The sequence below is a fragment of the Ambystoma mexicanum genome, chromosome 5q, assembly GCF_040938575.1.
Source record: "Ambystoma mexicanum isolate Mex_15411 chromosome 5q, UKY_AmexF1_1, whole genome shotgun sequence".
NCBI classification, from domain to species: domain Eukaryota; kingdom Metazoa; phylum Chordata; class Amphibia; order Caudata; family Ambystomatidae; genus Ambystoma; species Ambystoma mexicanum.
In genome coordinates this window covers 455,904,535-455,931,586 of record NC_090933.1, presented here as the reverse complement: position 1 = coordinate 455,931,586, position 27,052 = coordinate 455,904,535, and positions in this window count along the sequence as shown.

Here is a 27,052-nt window from a genome sequence, read left to right as displayed (position 1 = left end):
TGTGTGTGAGTCATCCTCCGGGTTGCCTTCCGGCGCAGATACCACCAGGGCAACCTGTACACCAGTCCCAACCACAATGCCCCATCTGATGGAGACCACCTCCCTGCACGAGTTGGGAGTCCAAGTCACATTAGCTGAGGTGGTCACCTTGCCTACCCAGGCACAGACAGGGACACTGGCAATGGAGGGACAGCAGGCACCCATGAGCAGTGCAGGTGCCGTAGGCCCCCGGGTATCATCATCTGCTTGGAGGGCATACCCACATGACAGGCACCATTCACTGAGGCAGCAGGTTGCAATGAGGAGGAGGCTATTTTTTTCATGGCAGGCCACCGTAAAGAGACAAGTGCGAAATGTGAGTCAGGAGGCACACATGGAACTAAGGAACAGAGTGTTTTCTGTGCTCCGTGGATATGAAGTGCAGATCGGAGCACAGAGGCACCGGGTTCAGGAAGCGAGGGTTGTGATGGCCAGGGCTGAAATTGTGCTGCGTCGGGCAAGGAGGCGGGCTGCCATCCTGGAGACAGCTTGCAGGGATGCATCCAGGATGATAGAGACACAAATGCTGGAATCTCTACAAGCTCTCCAGGCAACAACGGAGGAGATTGGCGATGAGGAGGACTAGCCCGCTGGCTTTGTACATAATTAGTTAGGTGTAGGTTTACATTTTTTTTTATTATTTTCCCCAGACTTTGAAGACTTTCCTTCCCCGTCTTTATTGTATATAGTTGTTTAGGCATAGCATATTGGTTTTATTTCATATTTCCCCTGGACTACTTTGAATTGAATTCCCTGTTTATGTTTGTACATATTTATGTCCAATACATTGTTCTGTTTGGTACATTTCACGCCTCATGCAGTTCATTCGTGTGTCAGCCTCTATCATAGTTCTATTTTCATCCAGTGCATCTTTCCATTGCAATTCATAGGTCTTGTGGCATACTTGCTTGTGTGTTGTAGTTGCTGGGATGGTTGCGGATGGTAGGATGCACATGTGCTTGACATGTGTGGGTGGGTCCATCAGATGACTGGGTCTGCACTGTATGTTTTTATTAGCATTTACTTGTGCAGTATCACTGTGTGTTTGGCATGAGTGTGGTTGGGGTGGAGGGAGGTGTGCTGACTGTGAAGGAGTTCCATGGTCCTTTAATAGCACATTTATCTGGCATTGTTGTTTAAAACCCATGTCATCCACACACGCCCAACAACATGTGGAGTCACACACTGCCTTCTCTCATGCGTCGATCAACCTCTACCACTGGAATGCAGTAGTGTGCCATGTTTGCTTTTCCGGAGTGGCAACACATTTTTTTCCTGTGTCTGTGAGTCATGCTCTCTATGACTGCCCTACATTCATCTATGCATGGCCCTGTCATTTGATTGTTCACTAACAGGTATTTGGCAACCCATTCCACCCAGGACACTGGTGATGAGGCTGTAACACACCGGGCTATTTTTTGTGTATGTTGAAACATCTTTTGGTAGGTTTCCTTCTATCATGGGCACACATTCAGGTACCGTGCTTTGAAGCCTTGGGAATGTGCCCAGGACAGCATGCAAACGGATTTGCATTCACTTGTAGTATTTGCAGTGTACATGTTGGGGTTGCCCTTCATGGTGCAGTCATAACACATATGTTCAGGTGAGCTGCAGACATGCATTGCACTGGTATTGTAGGAGACTATCAGGGGGCTGCCTAGCTGGTGTCCAGTATGGAGGGGGTTGCCTGTGAGGGGTGTCCAGTCTGGATGGCGGCTGCCTGGGGGAGTGTACAGTCTGGAGGGGGCTGACTGTGAGGGGTGTCCAGTCTGGCAGGGGCTGCCTGGGTGGGGTGTCCAGTCTGGACGGGGCTGCCCGTGGGGGGTGTCCAGTCTGGATAGGGGCTGCCTGTGGGGCTGTACAGTCTGGATGGGGGCTGCCAGGGAGGTCTACGGTGTGGATGGGGGCTGCCTGGGGGGTGTACAGATTGGAGGGGGGCTGCCTGTGGGGGGTGTCCAGTCTGAATGGGGCTGCCTGGGGGGTGTACAGTCTGGAGGGGGCTGCCTGTGGGGGGTTTTCAGTCTGGAAAGGGGCTGCCTGTAGAGGGTGTCCAGTCTGGACACAGACTGCCTGGAGAGTTGTCCAGTCTGGACAGGGGCTTCATGGGGGGGTGTCCAATCTGGACAGGGGCTGCCTTGAGGGTGTCTAGTCTGGAGAGGTTGCCTGTGGGGGGTTTCCAGTCTGGAAAGGGGCTGCCTGTAGAGGGTGTCCAGTCTGGACACAGACTGCCTGGGGAGGTGTCCAGTCTGGACAGGGCCTGCATGGGGGGGGTGTCCAGACTGGACAGGGGCTGCCTTGGGGGTGTCCAGACTGGAGGGGGATGCCTGTGCAGGGGTGTGCAGTCTGGAGGTGGCTGCCTGTGGGGCATGTCCAGTCTGGACAGGGGCTGATTGGTGGGTGTCCAGTCTGGACAGGGGCTGATTGGTGGGTGTCCAGTCTGGACAGGGGCTGCCTGTGGGGCATCCAGTCTGGAAGGGCTGCCTGCGGGGTGTCAAGTCTGGACAGGGGCTGCCTGGGTGGGGTGTCCAGTCTGGACGGGGCTGCCTGTGGGGGGTGTCCAGTCTAGATAGGGGCTGCCTGTTGGGCTGTACAGTCTGGACAGGGGCTGCCTGGGGGGTGTACTGTCTGGGGGCTGCCTGGGGGCGTGCCCAGTCTTGATGGGGGCTGCTTGGGGGGGTGCAGTCTGCAGGGGGCTGCCTGTGGGGGGTGTCCAGTCTGGACAGGGGCTGCCTGTGGGGACTGTCAACTCTGGAGTCCCCAGGGGCTGCTGGTCTGGATTGTTCAGTCTGGAGGGGACTGCCTGTGCGAGGTGTCCAGTCTGGACGGGGGGCTGCCTGTGGTGGATGTCCAGTCTGGACAGGGGCTACCTGTGGGGCGTGTCCAGTCTGGACAGGGGCTGCCTGGGGGGGTTGTACAGTCTGGACAGGGGCTGCCTGTAGGTGGTGAAAAGTCTGGATTTGGCGGGCTGGGGGGTGTCACAGGTGAGGGGGGCTAGGGCGTGATGTCCAGCCTGGAGGGTGTAGCCTGTGCTTGCGAGGTGAGGTGCGCAATTTCGCTGGAGTGCAGCCTGTGCTTGCAAGGGAGGACATGCTTTTTTGCTGTGGTGCAGCTTCGGCTTGCGATGGAGAAACCGCATTTTCACTGGTGTGCAAGCTGGGCTTGCGAGGGAGGACACGCGTTTCGCTGGGGTGCAGTCTGGGCTTGCTAGGTGTGGCGTGCGATTTCGCTGGGGTGCAGCCTGTGTTTGCGAACGAGGACCCATGTTTTCACAGGGGTGCAGCCTCGACTTGCGAGGTGAGGCACACGTTTTTGCTGGGGTGCAGCCTGAGCTTGCGAGGGAGGACAAACATTTTTGCTGGGGTGCAGCCTGGGCTTGCCTGGGAGGAACTGCGTTTTCACTGCAGTGCAGCCTGGTTTTGCGAGAGAGCTCACACCTTTTCGCTGGCGTGCAGCCTGGACTTGTGAGGTGAGACATGCAATTTCGCTGGGGTGCTGCCTGGGCTTGCGATGTGAGGCGCCCTTTCTCACTGAGGTACTGGATGGTGGGCCAGGGGTGGCATGGAGGCTTGCGCCATGTTTGTCCTTTTGCTAGCTTTTCGTTGTGCTTGGGGGGGTGTTGTGGCTGTTCATTGCACATCTTGTTTTTACTTACGAGACGGGTAGTAATGCGTCTTTAAATCCATCAATATGCATGGCGCACAATATATTTTCTGTGCCACAGCTTGCGCAGGGTCATTATCAGAGCGCGGACCTTGCACCATTTCTGCACCCCATTCCATGGAACTGGCCCTATAAGTAATTACAAAAAAACAGATATAAAAGAATTATTAATAATAATTAACATAACATGCCACCCTTGTGGAATCACAGCGTAGTCTCTCCTCAAAGTGTCCAATCACAGCCTGATATGGTCCTACTTTAGCTTAACTGCTGGCAATTTATTTGTCTCAAGTTTTTATGCACACGTTCATGAAACGTGTGGTGACAAGCCTATGGGGGATTCATGGTGTCATATGGAACTTTATTTCGGTTTGTTTAAGTTTAAACACTTGTATTAAATGTTATATTGTCATCATATCATACTATTCAGAATATTAGCCTTACAAGTTTAACAATGCATTTGAATCATATATAAGAAAAAAGGATTGTTTTTTTTCTTTTCTTTTTCAAAAATTTAAATTCGTTTATTACAAACCTTTTTTTTAAAACAAACAAAAACAAGAACAGGTATTCTTAATTACTTTGCATCACTTCACCTTCTTTTTATCAATTAATTCTGTCACATTCGTCTTTTTGTCTCTTAACATTCTATTTCAAGAGCAGTTTATTCACTTCATCCAGGTAAAACGTCAAAGCAAAGGTACATTTTTTGTTATCTCCCTCTGCGATCTGCGACCACCAATCCTCACCGCACATAGAAGGTCTTTTTGATATGTGTGTGCCAAGATACTTTGTTCGTAATATTCTTAAGGCTGTGCAGAATAAGGTCAAGTGCTTCAGAGTTTCTTTAGCATTGTTACAAAATCTACACATCACGTCAGCTTGCACGTTATTCATCCTCATTGATTTTCTCTCTTTGGTTTCAAAAAGATTGAGCCGAAATTTCATATATATTGTTCTGTGATGTTTACTTGGGAATATTTCTAGAAAGCTAGGTAGCTTATTGCACGGGTTGGTTTCTGCAGCAGCATTTTGCATTAAACTATGTTGTAGGCGCTGTTCTACGGTGTCCACCCAGTCTTGGTACCACATTTCTTTTTTTAGTGAATTTAGATTTTCTTGTAAGGTGTTATTGTCCATATTTAGCTGCTCTAAAATTGTTTCACACCGTTCCATCCATTTGCACAGGATTGTTTCAGTCTTGCTCCATTTTGAGTTGTACAGTATGTTGAATTGCGGCTGTCGATCTGCTACAAGCGTTTTTCAGTAGAGCGTAAGCACATTCCGAGTCACTCTCACATTGATTGATATGAGATCTAACTCATATCTAATACATGCAGTAGGAGTTCCTTTGGGAAGCCATACTATTTTGCTCCAGAAGAAATGTTCAAGTGAAGACCGCACAGAAAAGGATCACCCCAGGGCACACTCTGCTCCATGAATCAAAGATGGCACAACCTGCGAAGGAGCTGCAACCCTGGGAGTGGAGACAACATCTATTCCTGACGTCTGATCGGTACCCTGCAAAGGAGAGCCTTCGGAAGTGCCCCGGGACTGTCCTGTGGCTGACCATCTCTGAATTTGGCCTACCATGCTGCCAGCATCACTGTTCCGGGTTTCGACCTGGAACTTGGGGTATCATTAGCTGGCATCAAGGAGACCCAAGATAGGATGGAAAAGGCCGGCCACCGCAGATGAGTACCTTTGCATCACTGTGCTGCGGTGACCACCATCCAAAATTGCTTACCTGACTTGAGTCCAGTCCTGAGAGGGGTCCTGCATCACCTTTAGCTGCTTTTTACAATCAAGAGTCCTTGCTACAGCGAAAGACACCAACCAGAGATCAGCTAGAATGTGCAACTCCTGTAAATCGAGGACTGTGACTTTTGGCAGGTCAAGCAACCTCTGATTTTCGTCTTTTGACCTGCCAAGTCTGTGGAAGAATCAGAGTATGGGGGTAAGTAACAGAGCTTCTTACCTACCCCTATAGTCCCATCATAAGTCAAAGTGTTTATAATAAACTTTATTCTATCACTTTTGGCTTTGCCATTACTTGTTTGCGCACGACTTCTGAAAGTTCGGGCCACTTCTGTTAGCTAGTTTAACTTGTACTCTAACCAAAATAACCCTTCACTGGACCCCAGAGACCCTGCCTGCATTTATTCCTGCTTCGAAGTTTCTATGGAACTTTACCTGAACCATTGGGCAAAAGGCCCCATCCTGTCTAAGTGTAATCTATGATTCCCATTTTCACCACCACTGAAGAACTTAACCTAGACCGCCTGTCACTGATACCTGAACTGGTTTGGGTACTGCTCACCAGAGTTGTCCCTGTCTCAATATAGGTTGTCCTTCTACACATCTGTCCACCATGCCAGAGTTTAGAAAATCAGTGGTACCAACATGAAAAGTGCTCCAACAACCAACAACTCCATCGGAATTAGCTCTTACCCTGATTCCAGAATAGGCTATCGGTCTAGAGTTAGTCCCGCCAATATGGTGTGATCAGGGGCACATGCGCTGCCACTGGGGGACAGCAGAGGTATTGTAATGGAATTAGGACACAAGAAATATACAAGTTTAAAGGAAGCTGATCATTGTTGGGAATGTGATTTGTATTGGGGACTTTGGGTCAAATGTACCCGTGACTTCCTTTAGGTGTGACGCGGCATGGTATCAATCAGCATAATCCATAATTATTTTGTGATTCATTTGCTCGAAATTTCTGAGAATTTGTTGCCTCTGTTATTTTGTTTTTTGTACTTTCATGCCCATAGAACTGAATAAAATGATGATGATGATGATGATGATGACGACGATGATGATGAAAGGCTTTGAATCCTAAGGAATGTAATTGCACCTATAATGTGCCTCCTAATCAGACACATACTAGGAAAGACTATTGGTTAATTGAATTTGGAAGGGGATGTCTTGTTACGTCATGTGAAATAAAAGTGGAAGGATGGTCTGATCATGATATGATACTAATGCAATTGGATCTTGGTTAAGTTTCTAAAGGAAAGGATAAAGGCACTATAATGGCACACTAATTCTAGATGTGCCTTCCCAAGATTTTATGAGAGAAACAATAAAACAATATATATGCAAATCATTGGTACAGGAAAGGCAGCTCTAAATGTAGTTTGGGAAGCAGCTAACCAATTTTTATGAACCTTTGATACCAGAGGGCTCTCAAAGGAAAGGAAAGAGAGGCCAGGGGGAATTACTGCTCCAATTGCTATTCGAGTGCTTGGCATTTCAAAAGCAGGGAGAAACAGTCAGCCAGACAGAAGAGGGAACAGCTAAGAAAGGTGTTACTGGGGCTCTGTTTGCAGGAAATTTCAATTTTTTAAACAGAAATATTACGAGAAAAGGTGCAAAGCAGATAGGATGTTGGCGAGCAAGCTGAGGATACACAGACGTAGAAAGGTGATGAAGATTGGGGATGCTCAGGGAAGTGACCATTATGATCCCTATGATACAGAGAGCTGTTTTGCTCTTTTTTGTAAACACGTATATAGGCAAGAAGGTGCATCCAAAATGATGTTGTTGCGAGATTATCAAAGATCTTTTGGGTTAATTTGCCTATCAGAAACAAATATAGAATTGAAGATGTTAATTACATTAGGGGTAGTTCTTCATGTAGTAACATTGATGAAATTAGGTAAATCCCCAGGTGAAGATGGCCTCACAATGATTTCTTTGTAAGAAGTTTGGCTATATCCTGGTTCCCTTTCTGGCCAAAGTCTTTAATGGGATATGTGATCGGGGATTCCATATCAGCAACTTTTCCAGATACACTAATATCAGTCATACTTAAGGAAGGAGAGGACCTTAGGAGGGTTGCATCCTGCAGGCCGGTTTCACTTCTTAACAATGACACAGACATTTTTACCAATATCTTGGATGTAAGGTTAGATAAAGTTCTCCTAAAGCTTGACATTTTTTACAGAGTGACCAGGCCAGATTTATCAAAGGAAACCAGGGAGCTGATAATATACAGAAAGTAGTGAAGCTGATGCCTATGTGACAGCATTTGATTGGTTTGAATGGCAGTTCCTAGAAGACGTTCTTAGGCAGATGGGTCTTAAGGAAGGCTGAATGTGATGGACTGCTCCTCTCTGCTCCACACTGATGGCAAGAGTTGTTAATGACAACCACTCAAGACCTTTAAATTGCAGTGAGGTAATAGGCAAAGCTGTCCCCACATTACTGGTTATGGAGCCCTTGAGAATGAAAATTTATTAGGAAAAATAAATGTGCAAAACAAGTGTTATTCTTCTTTTAGTTTAACTGTTCTGGAAGATGCAAACAAGTGAGACTGTTGGTGAGCCATTTCAGTCTTCATCAGAAACTGCAATGGTTTTCTTTGGAGAATGAGTTTCTTTCACAGTTAAGATGACAGAATTGTAAAGGAGCAGTCCTCCAAGAAAATAACATGAAAGTAATCAAAAATAGAGTGCACAGCTTGCAAGAAAAAAGAGTCTTTTATTTGCAAATACGGCCGGGAGAATCAGACAGCCCTGTGGAAATAAACTGACGATCAACTCAACTCAACATGCCCACTCTGGGTGCCAATTTATAAGGCGGAAAACTGCAGAATTATCTAATTCTACATATGCAACATTAATTACAGTTGTAACATTTTGCATTGGCTATTTGTTATTGAACCCCTAAACAACCCTATACATTGAACAATCTGATTGAGGTTTTTCCTTTTCATGTGTCAATTAAAATACGAACCCCTAAACATGATATATTTAAATAGTCAGCAGAAAGTGCTGTATAGCTATTGGTGGGCACTCTTCATAATATATTTGCTAACAAAGCTCTGTCCTAATTGAGCAGTGACGCCTGAGATAATTCTGGCCGTAGCATCCCACTGAGAAGGACCAATGATATTGTGAGTGGAAATCAATGAGGTCAAAACTTTGTTGCATTCCCTGGAAAAACACAATCGCTCCCCATGATTGGCCCTTTGGCCTTCCTCCCCTTGCACCTGTAACTCTTGTCCTGAGACATGCTGCCAACTCTGGATGTGACCTTCTAGTTATCTGTTCACAATGGATAGCTGTATGAATAGCTGTATGAAAAACATGTGTACAGCCCTGCTCCTGGACATTTCTTTCTTTCCAGTCTCCTTGTCCACGGCAGGGGGCATGGGAGCCCCTCAGCCAATGAGGAAGCTCGAGGCGGGGCCATCCCCGCTCCGAGCCTCCCCACGGCTGAGAGGCTGCCTTTGTCCACCGCCGGGGAAACAGGTAAGGTTTTTTTTTCCTCTCCTTTTTCCTCACTCCTCCCTGCCCTCCCCACTCCACTTACCTTTGTGCTCCTTTGTCCCCGGTGGGGGATGATGGCAGCCTCCAGCCATCCCCGCTCTGTGCCTCCACATGGCTGGAGGCTTCCATCGTCCCCCACCGGGGATGCAGGTATGTTTTTTTTTGTTTTTTTTTCTTCCCTCCCAACCCCACTTACAGAAAAACATGCTTTTAGTGCCCCAGTATGCAAATCTTGAGGGCCGGGGTATTAAAAGCAATATGACCCCCGTGGCGGGGGCATTACCAACTCAGGTAATGCCTCGGTGCCATCATTAGGGCTCTCGATTCGCTCGGGCCTATAACTATGGGCCCCGGGGCATTACCTGAGTTGGTAATGCCCCCGCTGCTCGGGTCATATTGCTTAATTAACGTGGAAAATCTACCTCTGGGCTAAATGCCCTTCTCTCAGTGGGGGGGGGCTGCACTCACATCCTAGTTCTTCAATTTGTCAAAGATACTGTGTGTGCTTTCTTGTGTGTCTTATTGCCTCCTTCACAACCATTAAGTACTAAAGCTATCGTCTGGGAAGGCACCTGTTGCCTCGATCCCCATGTCAGGCTCCTGAGAACTTTCCCCCTTGCAACAATTAACTGAACACTGTTTAACATCCCTTCCCATTCTAACTGTAGCTGCTTGCAGTCTCCTGCCCAGCAGCAAAATTGAATTTCAATTAAATGACCATAGTTCCAAAATGCGGTCTAGCATCGAAGGATGGAAAGATCTGCAACCTGTAACAATGGTGTGCTACAACATGGCAGACCTCTTGTTCAATTCAACAACTAACACCTATGTTTACTGCACCTCAATGCACACACTTCAACTAAATCCATCTAATAATATGTGTGATAAAATGAATACACTATAATAAAAAGTGCTGCACATGTGTTTTTCTATGCAGCACATAGCCCAAAAGCTCCCTAAAGTGTTGCAAAACTACATTTACGCTAAATAGAGTGGTCCTTACTAGGGATTGTGTGGAGTGGAGTGAAAAAATGTGGCGGCAACACTATTACTACTGCATTAACGCTGAGTGGAAGGAGGGGATACTTGAGACCCCCCTCTTATTCCTATGCTTCCCGAGTGGTCCCAGCCATGGCTGCTTCAGGTCCAGGGCCCCGGCCGTGGGGCACTCATGCGTGAACACCTCCAAGAACCATGACCCCTTTCGTACAAGAATATCTCTGGGTGCTGCAATATCCCCGCACACACCCTTGTATAGCAAAACTAAGGGTGCAAGGGACTCCATTTTGTAACTCACAGACTCCATTTTCAAAGAGCAGAAGTATATTAAGACTTCACTCCAGCCAGCAACCATCCCCGCAGAGCACGTACAGCCAGCGCGACTCTCCCCCCATCTCCTCCTCTCTGCCGTCCACATAACTACTTGGTTCCCATGAGAAGGCTGGTGGTAGGAATGCAACAAAATCCACACTGTATCACTTGCTGTCCGACTCCCTCCATTGATTCAGATGCGGCCCAGAATGAGGGCCAGAGCCAGGGCTATCTGTCTCTGTAAACCTGCCCTGCACCCCACAAACCCTTGCCATAAAAACATAATCCCTGTGCACCCCAGAGCAAAGTAAACAGTCAAAAGGACCCTTAAACCAGTGAACCTATCTTCCCTTTGACTTATGTAAAAGTAAACATGCCTCCTCATCTTGTGCGAAATTATATAAGATGATGATAACCTAAGAAGGCTTATGAATAAGCAATGTAAACACATATATGTGTGTAACTGGAAGCTCCTATGCTAACCTGCTGTATTGAAAGCAGAATATATGTTGACTTGTAATGCTGAAACATCTACACTATTAACTGCAATATTACAATGGGTAATGAACTGTGGATTGGTGCATGCTCACACAATGATACCTCACTTTTGACAACACTGAATGTAATTACATGTATAATGTCAGAAAAGTACAATATAGAAGTTAGCCGCCCTTGGCTGTCATTATTATGTGATTATTTGTCGACAATCTCTCTCTCTCTCTCTCTCTCTCTCTCTCTCTCTCTCTCTCTCTCTCTCTCACTTTCTGTTTGTTATAACATTGCCCAGTTGTATAGAGATGAAAGTATGTCTCAAGCCTATTTGACTCAAATATAAACCAGCTAGCCATATGTTAAAAGGTAGTATGTTGCATGTAATTAGAAAGGCTCCCAGCCATTGTGTAGTGTGGGACTAAAACTATAAAGGGGGGCCTCAGCTCATCCTTGATCACCCTGGAGTCAACAACGGGTTATGTTGTCTGGACATTCAGTCTCTAAAGCCCCCTCCAAGGAAGTGCATGTTTAGAATGAAATGTATGTTTTGTAACCCAGTCATCACAGCCATATACTCCAACCTTCCCCTTGTCAATATTGAATGAACACCCCCAGCCATACATTGACCCCATAACCCCCACCCTCGACTTAGTATTTGACTATGTTTAAACAGGAGAGTGATACCTTTGATAGAAACATATAATTCATGTTCAGTAATGCATAATCTTGCTTCAGAGCCTTGTTCTCACACATGCAAACTACTGGCCTTGCTGCCGGATGAACAGGTCAAAAGCATGAATGGATGAGAATGTGTGGCCACAAGGGCAAATGTTGCCAAGATAGGATGTCCGAGAGTCAACAGCGGATGCAGGACCGATGAGCCCAGCTGAACGTTTAACCCCGCGTACCACGTCATCTCGCCACGTACCCATGGACCAATCAGCCATCAACAACCATATAGCACCCATAAGGGCCTACTCTTAGTGTCCAATCCCGATTGACTCTGTGCCCCTTAGGCCTTCCCCTTGTTCAATGATGATAAAGTTGTATAAAAGTAAATTTGTAACATGGTTTCTGCAGAGCGCTCTCGGCGTGAGCAGAGTAGATTCTGCTTGCCCTAACTTTAGATAAAAGCCTTTAATCGTACTCTCACTTGGTCTTGGTCTTATTCTCTCCTGGGATATACCTTTATTGACTCTGTTGGGTGATTTGCCAACAGGGCTGGGGGCCTCTCACTCTCATTGTTGACCCCGACGTGATAGCGTTCTCTTCCGTCCTTTTGGTACGAGATGCCCCCCTGCTTTGACCCTGAGCGCGCTCCCTCAAGAGCTACCCGCCAACGGCAACTGGTACACCTAGACATGCGCACGCAGTAGGGCGAGCGGGTACGGGATCCCTCTTAACAAAACCCATACGTACCACTCGCCGGAGCCGGGTGTGGTCTTTGAGCGAGGAGCGGCGCCCTGCCGATCGGGTCCACAGGGTCTCGGATGAAGACAGACACGTGAGTATCAGGTGCGAGTGATATTAAAGGCACGGATGGGAGTCAGATTAGAAGGTATTGGGTTAAAAGGACATAGGGCCTCATTACGACCCAGGCGGTAAGTTACCGCCTGGGCCGTGACTTTACCACCATGGCGTAAACTATGTTTACGCCATGGTGGTTGGCGGACTTACCGCCCCATTCCGACCTTGGCGGGGCGGTAAGTCCCCAATCCCCATTTACCCTTCCCCATTCCCATTTTTGCCCCATAGGGCATAATGGGAGTGGGGAAGGCGTTAATTACGCCACCGTAAATTACGGTGGCGTAATTAACTCCATGGTCCCTTAGCGCCATGGATTTTAACACCTGCGGTGTTAAAACCTCCATGGCGCTAAGGGACCTCGTACTCAGGCGGTAAGGGTCGGCGCTGTTTACGCTGCCGTAAACCCCTTACCGCCTGGGTCGTAATGAGGCCCATAGTCTGGGTAACACAAAAAGGTGTGGAGAGGTGAAACTAAACAGGGTTGAAAGGGTTCTGGGAGTCTGGGTCTTTCTTAATTTTCATACTATTCTAATTCTATCGCATATGGCCATTAGGACGGTGATGAAGTACAAGGTGACAAGAGGTTAAATGGGATCCTATCTCCGTGGGGGGGTGAAAGGCAGCGCCGCATAGTACTATCTCGACTAGTACAGGATATATGGGTATACGAAATTGAGGTAAAAGAAGGTAACGTAGGGTGCAAGGGGAGACCCGGAGTATTAGTTAGAAAAGCTTTTTCCAACCTTTATCTTATCTATTCTTTCTATCCCTCCCAAGTGGCTGAACTGGTGTAAGGTGGAGGGAGATATTAAAACTCAGAAAAGAACAAGGGAGTGGGCAAAAGTAGAGGAATATTGGGGACAGTGGGAAATAACCTATTTTTTGTTTATGTTTTCTGTTGTTTATTTGAAATGTTAAACGTCCATTATTGTGTGAAAAGAGTATTTGTGGTGCATAACGTAGGAAGCAAATTTGGTGATTTATGAGAAAAGTTGTATATATAACAACGCAATTCTAAAATATTGAAAGGTGAATTAACAAGTCAATCCAGGTTGATGAGAAGTGTAATGTATATTAATTTGGTTGCATAAGGTACAAAACAGAAACGTCAGGTAAGGCCTACTGAGAGTAAACACAGCGGGTGCAGAGAGGCCCCTTGCCCATATTTGTAAAACATTACCAGGGTATGCAGAGAAAATCACTAAATACCATGAGCAGTGGATCGTGGACTTGAAGGAGGAAGGGTTACCGCAAGTATGGCCTGAAGGAGGGTCCTTTGATAAGGAGGTGTTAGATGTGGTTGCCACTTGTCTGTTCATTAAGTACAAGGGAAAGCAATTACAGAATAGAAGAGAGATATTGGATCTGTGGCGCCTGTTCGAGGAGGTGCCCCCAGGTAAGGACAACAAGCACAGTGCATCTCCCCTGACAAGAGCTGGCAGCGTAGCGCCACCCACTCAGGATGAACGGATTATAGAGGTCACGCGTGTTTATCCCCTACTGTGAAAACCAGTGCCCGCAGAAGGGTATAGTGTCCCCGTTTATGTAGCACAGCCCACAGCCCCACCTATAAATAAACCATCTGCCATGGCACCACACCCGTATGAGAACCAAAGCAAAACCAGACCCCGAGATACATCCACAATTGATATCAGAAGACTTGCACAGCATTTAGATTCACAACTCACAATGGCCCGAACAGAACTGTCCCGCATAAGGGCCATGGGGGAAGGGGGGGATGTCTACCCCCTGGGTGGAACGGATGACACACCCACACTGAGCGTAGGAGCAGGGGAGGATGGATGGAAAAAAGGAGAGATCTTATTCAGAATAAATGACACCCCTACAAGAATAATAGAAATAAACACAGCCAACAGTGAACGGGAGGTAGAGGAAGGAGGGGTAATATCAGACAGGGAGGAAGAGTGCTGGAGTGACCTAGAAGAGCAAGAGGAGGAGGGAAGAAGGCTAGGAATCACCACCGGCGGGGCCTCATTTGGAGAAGGGTTGTCCCCCATGGAAGAATGGACGGGGAGGCTAAGAAACAGGGCAGGGCGCAAGGCAGTGATCGGAAAGAAAGGAAAGAAGGTGAGTACTAAAAAGGGGGGAAGAATTTACAGCTGCCTCTGATACACAGGGGGGCGGGAAGGCCAAACTACAAACCATGGGCCCAAATGGACAAGGCCATCTTTCTTGAACAGCTACCCCCACTATCCGAAGGCACCAGCAACTGGATATATGCATTTGAAAAACACACAGCAGGAGTGCCCTTGGCAGTGGGGGATGTTAAAAGCTTGCTGGTTTCTGCAGTAGGAGAACAAGCTAACAGGGTCTGGGCAAAGGCGGGGTTCCCAGGAATAACGTTAGATTGTGACCACCATGATGGAGCCTTGTTTAACACAGTGCGAGCGTGCGTGTGGGATGCGTTGAGGGAAACATTCCCAGACACGCCCGATTTACAGTCAGTGATGCAATGTACAATGAATGATGAGGAAGATGCGATGTCCTTCATTCGCTGGGTGCAGGACATGTGTAGAGCGGAAACGGGTACGGCCTGGGACCAATCAATGTCCCTATTTTACTTCATTATAAAAGGGGGCTTCCAAAGGAAGTGCAGAAAGCCCTTGACAAAATAGTTGGGATAGAAGCCAAGGGGTGGCCTGAAATTCAAAGCATCATAGTACACCACTGCAAGAGGATCAAAGAGAAGGAAAAGGAGATAGCTCAGCGGTGGTTGGCAGACAAAGCTAAATTAGTGCAAAGTAAGTTACTGAAGGTCAGTGCAGTGGCAGCTACCAGCGCGGCAGGAAGGGAGCGAGAGGAAGAAGACAGACAGATGGGAATACCAATGCAGATGGTGGCCAATTGGACAGGTAACAGTCAGGACCAGTGGGCAAGGAAAAATCAATATGAGGGACCACAGTGGCCATCGAGGGGGGGAGGCGAGGCAATAGAGGAGGATACAGGGGATCAAGAGGAGGAGGTGCGGGGTATGGAGGGCCACAAAGGGGGATGCAAGCACAATGTTGGCATTGTGGGAGGTGGGGCCATTTTTTGAGAGAATGTCAAAGCAGGCCAGACAATTCATATCCAAACGGGCACCCCCACCCGGGAAGCCCCTACGGGCTGCCAATGGGCGGGGGTAGGCGAGATAGTCAACCCGACCCCAGATACATGAATGAACATCCAATGCCCCCTCAAGACACATCCTCACACCCCCAGTGTCATAACCATGCCATCCCCATGCACAACCAGACTTATGCCACTACAGCCAATGGGGCACCTACGACACCATGCAGGGGAACAGCAATGGTGACATGGAATGTTTTTGATGTAGATCAACTCCTGTGGCACTCAGCACAGGACAGCCCACAGAGAGCACTTGTGTGTCTAGTACTATCGATAACCCGTAATGCAGCAGAGGAGCCACTCGGGGCGGCGATAGGAAACAAACAATTTATTTTCATGGTGGATTCGGGAGCGGAAAAATCATGCCTCAAAGAAGGCAGGTTCCCGCATTCTAATTGGACTTTGGAAACGCAGGGGTTCTTTGGGGCGGTGGTCGAGGTTCCATACACTGAAGAGCTAGACATAACGGTGGGGGGAAAAACTGTGCCTGCCCCCATGTTGTACTATGAGGAATCGCCCATTAACCTGCTGGGAAGGGACCTTTTGAGCAAACTCAATATGACCATCTTGTTTACCGAGAGAGGGATAGTGTGCTCCACACCAGGCATATGTACAATTCACGCAATGTTAGTGATACACACACAGGCAGACTTCCTGCAAACACTAGGCATACCCGTGAACTCTGACATGTTCATACAAGGGCTGAGAATACTAACACGAGTAGTGCCAGAACTAAAGAACAAAAAATGGAGAGTCCCTTCAGAATTCATCTTTCGCCCAGTAGCAGACCTAGAAATAGTGCCAGGATCCATTGTGTTCCTAGACATACATGCAGTACAGGTATCAGTCCAGAGAATAGCAGTGATAGCAATGGACATGCAGGGATGCCAGTGGAGAACAGTGCTGTGCGTTGACACCATAAGGCCCTGTGAGACTTAACAGATTAAGAACTTTTTGTGATACAGAAGACACTGGGGAAATAGTAATGGAAATTGCAATTCCTTGTGACGTCCTGATTCAAAGAAGAGAGGAGCGGCTACCTCTCGTGGCAATGATCAAAGTCTCACCAGCTTACTTTGAGGAAGACATGTCCCAAGTGCCACAACAACTGTGAACCACAGGCACACACGATGTAGGGCTGCTACATGAAGTGACACCAGTAAAGATCAAGCTCAAACCTGGGGCTATCTTACCACGGGTGAAGCAATACCCCAAATAAAAGACACAATTTATGCGCTAATAATACAGGGCATAAAAGTCCCATCAAGCACACCTTGTAACACCCGCATTTACCCAATCAAGAAAGTGAAGGGAGGGGCATGGAGGATGATCCAAGATTTACGCCCCCTCAATGACGTAGTACAAAAGGAATTCCCTCTTGTCCCAAATCCTGCCTCAATATTATGCATGCAGCATTCCAACAGAAGCCACCCATTTCATGGTGGTGGACCTAAAGAATGCATTCTTTTCAATCCCACTCGATCGATGTTCTTGGTACCTAACAGCATTCACACTAGGGGGAAAAGGTATGAACATTGCAGGCTGCCCTAAGGGTATTGCGAGAGCCCTAGCATCTTTAACAGAATACTGCACGAAGACCACGGAAACATACACACAACGAACCCCATAGTTCAGTACGTAGACGACGTGTTGGTCTGCAGAAAAAGTGAAAATGAGTGCAGAGAAGATTCCATCATCTTTCTGACACATCTCACACAAAAGGGTTACAAAGTAGACAGACAGAAGCTGCAATACTGTCTAACAGAAGTACTGCATCTAGGGCAACTAATCTCCAAAGATGGTAAAAGGATCATTCCATACAGAGCAGCAGCGATAAGAGCAGTGAAGGAGCCCAGTACAGTAAAGGAAATGCAGAAGTTTCTCGGCATGTGCAATTACTGCTGTGCATGGCTATTAGATTATGCATCATACACTAGGCCCCTGCTACAAGCACTAAAAGAAGCACAGAGGGAGAACACTACGTTGCAATGGACACAGGAAATGCACATAGCCTTTGACACACTAAAAGAACTGATATCTACTGCCCCAGTTCTCGCGACCCCAAACTATGAGCAGGAATTTTATCTCTTCTCACACTGCAACGGCACACTCATTACAGCTGTACTAACACAAAAAACATCCCTGGGCCACAAGCCTTTGGCATTTTACAGTGAAACACTTGATGCCGTATTGCAGGGACACTCGCATGCAAACAGGCTCTCGCAGCTGCCGCATTTGCGATAGAAAAGAGCTCCACTATCGTGATGGGATGCTCTGTCACGTTATACGTAGAACATTCCCTGTTCACCATCCTCGAGAGATCAAAGAGTACATTGACCACTCAAAGGGCCACAGCATACGAACTGATCATTTCCAGTGCCAATATTCATATAGTGCAGTGCAAAAGCATAAACCCAGCCACGTTTATCACAGAAGCATGCACAGTGGAAGACATGCAGCAGCATGATTGTGCCACATACACAGGGAATGATGAAGACACGCCCAAAGCACATGAAATTGCATTGTCAGAAGGAGAGGTTTACTTTGTGGATGGGTCTGCCTCAATAGATTTTGAAACAGGAGAAAAGCACGTAGGAGCAGTAGTAGTGCTGATGGAAGATGGGGATTTTGAAGTAATTGTGCAAAAGAGGTTGTCCCCACACTTTTCAGCCCAAGCAGCAGAGCTAGTAGCACTCATAGAAGCGCTCCATGCAGCAAAAGAATGTATGGTCACCATTTACACAGACTCCGCCTATATGGCAACCACGGTACATGGGGGACTAGCACGGTGGGGGAGAAGGGGATTCCGGAGAACAGATGGGTCCCCAGTACAACATGCAGCATTACTAGGAGATTTGAGTGATGCCTTGAAGGAACCCACACTCGTCGCAGTCTTGAAATGCCAAGCTCATACCCGAGGTGATGACGCCATCTCATTAGGGAACGCAGCAGTGGATGCTGCTGCAAAAGAAGCTTCATATTTACCAAATGACCCAGCAGGTGAGTACATGTTGCAAAAGGCAATAGAGGAGACACAACCAGAGGGCTCTAACTTGCTACCAGTTTTCCAAATAATTGAGCTTCAACACAATGCGCCTGGTGAAGAAAAAGATATGTGGGTGAAAAGGGGTTGCAGTCAGTCACCCACTGATTTACTTTGGAGACAAAACATCACAGGCAAGGTAGTAATGCCAACCAAATTGCTTGAGGTTACATTCAAACAGCTACATTTCCCAGCCCACAATGCAAAACAACACATCATTGCAGACATCCAGGAAAATTGGTTTGCCCCTGGGATACAGGAACATGTCACAAAGCTAATAGTAGAGTGCATTACCTGTCAAACATACAACTCCGGTATGACACTACGAACCCTCAGAGGAACATTACCAAGACCAGAAGGGCCCTTTAGGGAACTGCATATAGATTATGCAGACATGGGAGAGTGCTGTAACGGGGCTAGATTCTTGATCGTTGTTGTGTGTCCATTTTCCCGGTGGGTGGAAGCAGGACCCTGCGCTCACCCAGACGCACGGTGTGCTGCTAAGTTCCTAGTGAGAGAGGTGTTTCCTCGCTGAGGTATCTGTGACATCATACATTCCGACAACGGAATACATTTTGTAAATGACATGTTTAGGTACATTACTGCAATGTTGGGCATAACCCACAAGCTCTGCACGATTTATCATCCGCAATCGAATGGCGTTGTGGAAAAAAATGAATGGATTGCTCAAAAGTAGGTTGTCCAAACTGTGCCACACACTCAAAAAGAATTGGGTGTATTGTTTACACCTGACACTTTTTGAAATGAGAAACCAGCCCAGCAAGGACCACCACCACCTGTCACTGCATGAAATTGTCACAGGTAGGAGAATGCATACAGCCCATTCACCCCTGCACAGACAATCAGACGCCCATCAAAGCGCCACTGTCCTAGGTGAAGAGTTCCACGAATATCTCAGAAATTTGACAAAAGCAGCACGCACAATAGCAAGGCAAATAGCACCCCCTTCACACAAGATACGTCCACAGACACAACACATAACACAACATCCCCCACCACAGGGAACGCAGACTGCCAGCTGATGACAGGTGACATGGTATACGTGAGAGATTTTGTACAGAGATGGAACGGGCTGAGATTTCACGGCCCATATAAGGTGATCTTATGCATGCCTACAGCAGTCAAGGTCCACGGATTGAGATATTGGATACATTTGACCGATGTACGTAGGGCCCATGGGAACATGAATGATCAAAACCCCCAAGAAGGTGAGGATGAAGGTAGTACACAAACGTAGCAGATGGGAGCATTCAGGAACCGGTAACAATTGAGTGTAAAGGAAAACTCAGGGATGATAAAATATGTAAATAATTGTATAGTGTAATAGTATTTCTTGATGAGTGCATAATAAGTAAGATTTTGATAAAATGCTCACTGTCTTTTCTTATCTATTTCTCCCTGTCTCTATGGTTTTATTTAGCAAATGAGATGACCACGTGCAACTAACATCTTCTTTCATCTAGTATCAAAATGACGTGGTTGTATTTTTTTTTTGCCTCCCTCAGTTCTCTTCCCCTAGACTTAAAGTGTGGGGGAGGGAAACAGATGGAAGTGGTATGAATAGAAGATGTACAAATGTAAAGTGTGGCTTGAAGATTGATTATGTGTAATAAATTACGCGGAGGAGCAGACTTAAAATGATCAAAATGATGGTTATGAATAATGTACATATGCATGATTAACAAGTGCTTATATCTCGTTTATTAGGAATATCACTGGGCATAGACGAGACCCCGGCAGTAGCTAGTGGTAGTGTAGATAGGAGTAGACGGAGGAGAGAGGCGTATCCTAGTTATTCATATGAGTGTGTGTTGTTTGTGTGTGCGGTGGTATTCTTTTCGGTGCTATTTGGCCTGTTTTCATATTGGGTGATCGTGTACATTTCCATCATTGCTGGCCAGGGGGGTGCGGGCATGGAGACAATTAAGAAAGGGACCCACCTAATTTGGGATGGTGCCAGGTTGATATGGGGTCATTGGACCCCCGAGAATGAACACAATAATAAGAATGCCACCCATAGTACAACAACGCAGGCTACCCCATCACCCCTAAAAAATAATGACTCCCGTTTTAATGTGTATACAATGAATGACAGAACTCCTTCCCAACTCACATGGGTGCAGAACCATCCATATCCCACAACTATTGCAATATTAGAAGCAGCCCTACCCTCTGGCCCAACCGCCGGGGGAGGGGGTAATAAGAGCAGAGCCATGTTAAACCCTTACCACAATTTATATAGTAGTGGGAATGACAAGCAGGAGTTTGGGGGCTGAGGGGGAAACACCCAGAAGGAGGCGGAGAGAGGCAAAGGTAGATTATTGGGAGGAACAGTACAAATTTAGTCTAGATACAGTTGATGACCCTCAACACCCCCATCAAATAGGTGGTATGCTGACATGAGCCACACAGCACAAAAGACAAATAATAAGAGCTGCTATGTCTGCTCACTCATACCCCACGCATCAGGCACTCCCAAGGTACTATTGCCACAAGAAATTCCATTTGCAGAGGCCCAATGTCTTCTACATCTTACGCTTTGCCGAATTAAAAATACGTTTCAAGCACACACAGTTTCTTTTGAACTACTGGAGAATGAATGCACATGTTACTCCCGGCCACAATGAGTCATTTGAATAAAAGAAGCTTTCTTGGTAATAAAAGGGACATTGCATGTGGACAATAAATGGCAGAAAGACGAAATATTGTGCAAAGCAGAAGTGTTGCAAGGATTGTCCGAAGATAAACTCTCATGGGTACAGAGAACATGCGCTCCCATATGGACTGAACACATAAGCAAATTTACGTGGGTCACCACCATCGAGAAGCCCTTCAAATTACAGAAGAATATTTCATACAAACTGTTTCCATGGAGAAGGAAGGAGAGACATGGGGAGAACCTAGAACTGTAGCAAAACCCTCATAATTCCTGACATGAAGAAAGGAACTGGAGCTTTAATGGACACGTATTGGGTTTGCAGCAATATGGCATACGACATCTCCCGCAGTCATGGACAGGAACGTGCTCTCTGGCAACGATGCACTCTGCACGAATGGTAATGCCCGAGAGTCATATCAACGGGAAGCACGAACTTGCAACAATCCAAAATGCACCTTCCCCAACACCACTCGAGACGGAACCTGCATATGCCTTAGACGAGGAAGGAATCCAAGGTCCATACCGGAGGAAGAAACGTTCATCCAACTATGTCTCCACCAAGTCCTCTGAAACTTTTGGCCCAAATCCCTGATAGATATCGACTATTCAGCTCAGTAGCGACATTTTTCGCGTCCCTTGTTTCCAGCATTCAGGCGAGATCGAATGCCAAGTGGCTCCAGATCACCAGATGGGAGCTCATCCAGTCCAACGAGACTGAAGAAGGGTTCAACGTCATCAAAGTAGAACTCCGAGCCTCGCGGTTGATGGCGATGCAGAATCAATATGTGCTAGATCTATTGACAGCAATCGATGGAGGTGTTTGCCAAAAAATCGGGAGCGCATGTTGCACATTTCTACCTTCAGCAGACGCTGAGAATGGCTCTCTCTCACAGGTCACAGGTAATAGCTGCGGTGCACAACTTTGGTGAGCGAATGAAGGACGAAGGAGGGGCACAGCCCAGCACCTGGTTCGACAATCTTTTTTCGTGGGTGCCCTCCTGGCTTGGAATGACTGTAAAGCTTCTCATACCTCTCATCGTCTTTTTACTTCTAATTTTTTGTGTGTGCCAACTGGGACTTCGATGTTCTGCAAATGCAGTACCAAATGGCGCACTAATGATGGTGACATAGGATGTGCAAATGGTGTGGCACAAATCAAACATGAGGCAGAAGTACAAACAGGAGATGCTCCGGGCCTCAAATATAGAATGACTGCCATATACAACACAGGGCATATAGTTGATAGTTTACACCACACGAATGTAAAAGAACCTAGCAAATTGTGTTGGTACAAGGTGTTATGGGGGGACCTAGAAGGTAATGGTGGGTATATATATATGAGTTGCACCGCTGATGAATATGCTAGAAGGGGACACAGCCAAAGAGCAGTATGCATGGCATGAATGCCAATAAAGGGAACCCCTGCATGGGACGGAGCAGTGGCAGAAGAGGAAGAACGTAAGAGATTGGGGCAATTACAATATTTGTTACTTAAGTACCGAAAGGGGGGAATGAGTGGAAGGAGGGGATATTTGAGACCCCCATTATTCCTATGCTTCCCGGGTGGGCCCAGCCAAGGCTGCTTCAGATCCAGGGCCCCGGCCCTGGGGCACTCATACAGGAACACCTCAGAGAACCATGATCCCTTTCGTACAAGAATATCTCTGGGTGCTGCAATATCCCCGTGCACACCCTTGTATAGCAAAACTAAGGGTGCAAAGGACTCCCTTTTGTAACTCACAGACTCCATTTTCAAATAGCCAAAGGATATTAAGACTTCACTCCAGCCTGCAGCCATCGCCGTGAAGCACGTACAGCCAGCACGACTCTCCCCCCACCTCCTCCCCTCTGCCGTCCACATAACTACTTGGTTCCCATGAGAAGGCTGGCAGCAGGAATGCAACAAAATCCACACTGTATCACTTGCCGTCCGACTCCCTCCATTGATTCAGACGCGGCCCAGAATGAGGGCCAGAGCCAGGGCTATCTGTCTCTGTAAACCTGCCCTGCACCCTTCACACCCTGGCCATAAAAACATAATCCCAGTGCGCCCCAGAGCAAAGTAAACAGTAAAAGGCACAAAATGCCTCCTCATCTTGTGCAAAATTATATAAGATAATGATAACCTAGAAGGCTTATGAGCAAGCAACGTAAACACATATATGTATGTAACTGGAAGCTCCTATGCTAACCTGCTGTATTGAAAGCAGAATATATGTCGACTTGTAATGCTGAAACATCTACACTATTAACTGTAATATTACAATGGGTAATGAACTGTGGATCTGTGCATGCTCACACAATGCTACCCTCACTTTTGACAACTCTTTATGTAATTACATGTATAATGTCAGAAAAGTACAATATAGAAGTTAGCCGCCCTTGGCTGTCATTATTATGTGATTATTCATCGTCAATCTCTCTCTCTCTCTCTCTCTCTCTCTCTCTCTCTCTCTCTCTCTCTCTCTCTCTCTCTCTCTCTGTCTCGCTCTCTCCCTCTCACTTTCTGTTTGTTATGATATTGCCCAGTTGTATAGAGATGAAAGTATGTCTCAAGCCTATTTGACTTAAATGTAAACCAGCTAGCCGCATGTTAAAAGGTATTATGTTGCATGTAATTAGAAAGGCTAGTGTGGGACTAAAACTATAAAGGGGGGTCTCAGCTCATCTTTGATCACCCTGGCGTCAACAAAGAGTTATGTTGTCTGGACATTCAGTCTCCAAAGCCCCCTCCAAGGAACTGCATGTTTAGAATGAAATGTATCTTTTGTAACCCAGTCATCACAGCCATATACTCCAACCTTCCCCTTGTCAATATTGAATGAACACCCCCGGCCATACATTGACCCCATAACCCCCACCCCCGACCTAGTATTTGAATATGTTTAAACAGGAGAGTGATACCTTTGATAGAACCATATAATTCATGTTCAGTAATGCATAAGCTTGCTTCAGAGCCTTGTTTTCACACGTGCAAACTACTGGCCTTGCTTCCGGACGAAAAGGTCAAAAGCATGAATGGATGAGAATTTGTGGCCACAAGGGCAAACGTTGCCAAGATAGGATGTCTGAGAGTCAACAGCGGATGCCGGACTGATGAGCCCAGCTGAACGTTTAACCCTGTGTACCACGTCATCTCGCCACGTGCCCATTGACCAGTCAGCCATCACCAACCATATAGCACCCATAGGTGCCTACTCTTAGTGTCCCATCCCGATTGACTCTGTGCCCCTTAGGCCTTCCCCTTGTTCGATGATGATAAAGTTGTATAAAAGTAATTTGTATCATGGTTTCTGCAGGGCGCTCTCGGAGTGAGCAGAGTAGATTCTGCTTGCCCTAACTTTAGATAAAAGCCTTTAATCGTACTCTCACTTGGTCTTGGTCTTATTTCCTCCTGGAATGTACCATTATGGACTCTGTTGGATGATTTGCCAGTAGGGCTGGGGGCCCCTCACTCTCACCGCTCTGCCCAATCCTGAGTTTTGGGCGGAAAGCTGGAGATTTACCTCTCTCCAGCTATCTGTCCGTTTTTGGCACTATTACTTCCAGCGCTATTACCGCCATCAGTAATAGTGCAGAAAAGCCCCATAGAGTCCAAGAACTCATAACCAAATGGTGAATTACAGCCATACCACTACTCGGGATCAGGCACAAATTGGTCCTGACTGAGTAGCGGTAATGCTCTTTGCGTTGGCCGTATCCTGGTGCAATTACATCCATAATACCGCCAAGGCCGTGATGAGGCGCAATGTGTTTAAAGACAAGACCTGAAAAATATTTAGGTTTGGACTTCCTGGACAAGGTGTGCTCTAAAAAACGTGGTAAGGCATTTCGGTGACCAATATCATCGCAAAACAAATTACCTGGAATAAAGTTATTAAATAGGTGGCACTATTCACCAGAAAAGTTGTCAAATCGTTAACCAGTGTCAACCCACTCTATTAGAGAGGTTGTGGTTAAATAGGGAAACACAAGTTGCTGCCAAACATATACGTTTCATAAAGATATTTAACCCAACAGCATATGAGACATATACAACAAATAGCTTCAAATTCTAAATATCCAATTTCAAATACACACAGTATAATACTGCTCCATATACATTGCACCACAAACAAATTATAAGGCAACCAAATTGACAAAACTCAGTTAACACAAGGAAATAAAATGTTTGGCAACTCCTTCAATGTTCCTGACGCGCTTCAGATAATCAACATATCCATTTTCAAGGGAAATAACGCTGTTTTCCTAAAATAACTATCAATGGACTTCTGTTAGTAAATTACTATTTTTAGAGTGATGTGGCTCTTTTTCAGGGCAGAAAGGTGCACCGGCAGGCATCTTTATTAATCACGAGAGTCAGGCATCTGACTGGTTCGCCAGATGGGTGCCTCGTCTCTTGTGGAGATCATTTTATAATGTTTGCTGCTTGACAAAGGGTGGTTACCTATGGGTGTCTTCATTTAAGTGTGTAATCATGTTTTCCTACAGGTGATGCATCCATTTGGTATGGATACACGTGATTTTTACAACTTACAAGTTTGTGAATGACTCAATACGAAGTGGTGCGCTTCCTTTATTTGTATTATTGAAAATCTAGTGTTTGTCCTCATTCAGAAAATCTCATAGTAATGTATTTGTCCTTAGGCATTATTGTCTTTAAATTAAATATCTACTGATGGAAGTAGATCAAATTTAAACAAGATTCTGGTTGAGTCATGTTTTGACGACTCTAAAAATAGTGGTTTTCTAATGGAAGTAAATTGATAGTTATTTTAGGAAGACAGAATTATTTCCTTTGAAAAAGAATAAATAAGAGTTTCCAAAATGCATTGGGAACATGGAAGGATTTGGCAAACATTTTCTTTCTGTGCTGTCATTTTGTTTGCCTAATAATTTGTTTGCCGTGCAATTTATATGGAACAGTATTATACTGTTTGTATTTTAAATTGTATATCTACAATTTGAAGCAATTTGTTGTATAAGACTCATATGTTGTTGGATTAAGTATCTTTATGAAATGTTTGTCCCGGAAGGATAGCTCATCGGCAACGTGTTAAACAACACAGGTTGGATCCCCAGGTCCAAGCTTAGAAACCTCTGGGTATTTAAGCGCATTATAAATACGCATCTAAGACAAAAAAATAACAATTACACAACTAAAAAAAAAAAAAATTCCTGTAATAGCGGCTCGATGCCTGCAGGCGGCTATGTGAGCACTTTAAACACACATATAAATACAAAGATGTGTTTGGCAGCAGCTTGTATTTATATTTTTGTAGAACAATCAGAATTGTATCAAGAGTATGTGGGAATTTACCAACTAGAGTGAATCTGTGTTAATCATTTTATAAATGGGTCCTGAGGGTGAATTGTTGTGTTAGTCCTGCTCACCTGGGAAATTACCCAATTGCACCAGAAGTATTTTTAAAGTTATCATGGGTGGAGAGATTTGAACAGGTGTACGATTCATAAGACTTATTTAGCAGTGCCCTCTCAGAGTGTGTGTTTTTTTTTTTTTTTCAAGTAGGGAAATACAGGCATGTTTGATGGGAGTGTAGACAAGTCAGAGGGTTCTGGTCGAAGGTGGGAGCGTGGATGAGAAATATGTAGGGCATAACTAGATAGTTTACCTGATGGAGAACATGAACAAGCACACTCTGGCATCTGGCTCAACACCTACTGCTTGCAGGTATGGTGTGCATTGAAGAGACCTCATCTTTCATCTAAAAGATAATGGTTGACGAACAGTGCTTCATTTGTGGGGGTGGTTGCCGGTGCCCAACACCGGCACTCTTTTTTGGGCACCGGAACTAATCATGGGGAGGGGTCAGCGCACGTGCAATTGCTTTATTTGTTCTTCCACTTCACTTTGCTTCATTATAAATCATT